Below are 3,219 nucleotides of genomic sequence, written 5' to 3' on the forward strand. Positions count from 1 at the left end.
GACTTACTGGCTAAAAAGTTAAAACAAACAACCCTAAAGTCAACAACATGACCCCTTCCAATTTTCATATCACCTGAAGTAGGAATCCCTGGTCAAAACCTGCAAACATTTCATTGGGATTTTGGGTGGGAAGAGGGAAGGAAACAACCATAACAAAAGCTTCATAGTGAAAAAGTTCTGACCAGAGGCATCCAGAATTAAAGTGAGAGATGGAATGGCAGAGGGAGCCCCACTGTGGGTCAGAACTCTGCAAAGACAGCCAGAATATACTCCTTCATAGAATGCATTTCTGGGAAAGAAAGAAAAAGAAATTGCCCAAGATGGTGATTGAAAGTTCTGAGAGTTGTATGTACAGCAGGCTAATGCCAGCAGCTTAATCTCACTTACTAAGTGGGAGATTTATGACACAGAGCTTCAGGTGCCACAGAAAGATGGATCTGGAGAGTCCAGAGGCAGCGCAAGAGTGCTGGAAATGCAGGTGCTGGGAATCCAGACTCCTCAAGCGCCATCTCCGAAGTATGGGGAGGCCACCGCCCCCCCTGAGTGATGCTAATTTGCAAGACAGCTGAAGCCATCTGTATTTCTCCCTGCCTCCTTCTCAACCTTACAACCTTCCAAATGTGCTGGAAGAAGATATTTAAATAGAAACTAAAATACCGGGGCACCTGGGTGGCTCAGTGGGTTAAGCCTCTGCCTTCGGCTTGGGTCCTGGTCTCAGGGTCCTGGGATCGAGCCCCACATCAGGCTCTCTGCTCGGTGGGAAGCCTGCTTCTCCCTCTCTCTCTCTCTGCCTGACTCTCTGCCTACTTGTGATCTCTCTGTCAAATAATAAATAAAATCTTAAAAAAAAAAAGAAAGAAAAACTAAAATACTGGTGAAGGGACAGTGGAATTGAGGTTATGGAATAAGAAAATTCACAGTGAAGAAATAGAACAATGGAGGGGGGAAATATCCCACAATTAAATAAATAATAGAAGAAATTCTTAAAACTTCAGACTGAAAAAGTTTTCAGAATATTAGGGTTTGTTTAGGTTTTTACCTTGAAAACAAAAGAGTATCGCACCTAAACTTATCCTGATAAAACTTCAGATTTTCAAACATAAAGGACAAAAGCAGTAAAATCATGTTAACTACAGACTTAAGCTCATCTTCTCTGCAATGGAATTATGCCGAGACAGTGGAACAATATCCACAGAATTTTTCAGGGAAAAGAATGTGGCCAGGGATTCCCAACTATAACAATTTATCATCACAACATAGGAGATGATAACCATACTCTGATGTAGGTAAGTATTCAGAGAGCAAAACACCCATGCCATGTTAAAAATACTCAAAAAGGTAAATGAGGGGAGCAATAGTGATAAGAAAACAAAATAAGGTCTTAGTGAATAATTATTGTTTAGATGATTATATGTAATTAAAATGTCAAAATGGTTTTAAAATCTGAGATTATCCTCACACAACCTGAGAAGCAGAGAAAAAAATTAAAGCAATCGAAATTCTTCACCTTATGCGAGGCATTGAGGCTTTACTGATAATATTATTGATGACAGGGCAATAAATGTTTCCCTGTTTTTAGTGAAAGATGTTCTCAAACAGACTATGTTTTCCAAATCAGTAGCAAGACAAAATACAACACATCAGAAAAATAAATAAATAAAACCCATGAAAGCACAGAAAAAGTGAACGATAAACCGAACAAGCATGAAACACAACTGCATTAACTAAGATAAGAACAAGTGGGGCAAATTCCATCTTCAGAAGAGAACAGTTTTCAAACTGGGTTGGGCAAAGCAAAGTAGCTAAATGTTGCTTCAGAAAAACATGTAAACCAAGTTGAAGTGAAGCATATTTTTCCCAGAGATGGAGCAAGACACACCAGATGAGCGCAAGTAAGGAGCGGAAGTGACTACTAATACGGGACCAACTAGAAGGAAAAGAAGAAATCACTGGAACCAGGAGGGGCCATTTCATAAATCAAAAGCAGAATCTAAAACAAAGAGGTAATTGCCGTGAATAATGAAGAGACCAACGAAAACAACGCTCTAAATTACGGATCCAATTCTCTTAGGAACGCTCCTCCAGTGAGCAAAGCGAAAAACAGTGGGGGATTAGCTGCTCTTAAACGAAACAATCCTATCCTTTGTGGGTTTAAGAAGTTATTAATGCTGAATTCTATTTTTTCTTTATGGTGTCCTTTATTTATTTGTGTTGCCCAGATTATTCTATTGAATGCTTAACCACATATTGTTTCTCATTGAATAATCATACTAAAGCCAAGGCTTTTCGTTCTCCACTGAGGCCACCACCTCCTCCCGGGGCTGCCTGGGTGCCCGCTGGGTGTGGACCTACCCCCCCTTATGTGAAGCAGCACCACAGGTGACGCCAGCGCTTGCCGTGGCCAATGAAAAGCCCAAGGATGGAGCCAAGACCGACAACAAGAATCAGGTTACTGTGAAGGTGGAGAGGCGGGATGGTTCTGTGGCGTGGTGTAAGATTAAGAGGCGAACACCACTTAGTAAACTGAGGAAAGCCTAATGACAGCAACAGGGTTTGTCTATAAGGCAGATTCTGGTTTGATGGGCAGCCAGTCAATGAAACAGACACCTGCACAGCTGGAAATGGAGGGTGAAGATACAGGTGATGTGTTCCAGCAGCAGACAGAGGTGTCTACTAAAAAGGGAACCTGATACTTTACTCCAAAACTGTGTTCCTCCAAACCAAGAAGACAGTCTCAATCACAAAACCACAATTTGGTGCCACCACATCCCGACTACTACAATATAGTTTTCTCTGTCCTTTCATTTTCCCCTTCCCCACTCCTATGTTGTACATAAAATAATTGTGTATGTGCACATACAAAAAAATAAAGATAAATAAAGATAATGATTTTCTTTTAACCCAATCTCATTATTTTGTCTAATATAATGTCTTATCTAATAGTCTGTGGTTTGATTTTAACTTTTTCACTCAAGACTTATTTAGAAGTATCTAGGTTTTTTTCCTGTTGTTTTTTTAAGATTTTATTTATTTATTTGTCAGAGAGAGAAAGAGAGAGCACAGGCAGGCAGAGTGGCAGCAGAGGCAGAGGGAGAAGCAGGCTCCCTGCCCAGCAAGGAGCCTGATGCGGGACTTGATCCCAGGACAATGGGATCATGACCTGAGCCGAAGGCAGCAGCTTAACCAACTGAGTCACCCAGGCGTCCCAGGAGTATCTAG

The 3,219-nt window shown here is 41.1% G+C and overlaps 1 pseudogene; it reads left to right on the forward strand.

Annotated features, from left to right (window-relative positions):
- Nucleotides 1-431: 431 nt before the first annotated feature.
- Nucleotides 432-2,690, forward strand: LOC116877881 (annotated as a pseudogene).
- Nucleotides 2,691-3,219: the final 529 nt, after the last annotated feature.

Source organism: Lontra canadensis, unplaced genomic scaffold, assembly GCF_010015895.1.
Source record: "Lontra canadensis isolate GAN:19392208 unplaced genomic scaffold, GSC_riverotter_1.0 scaffold54, whole genome shotgun sequence".
In the NCBI taxonomy this organism is placed as follows: domain Eukaryota; kingdom Metazoa; phylum Chordata; class Mammalia; order Carnivora; family Mustelidae; genus Lontra; species Lontra canadensis.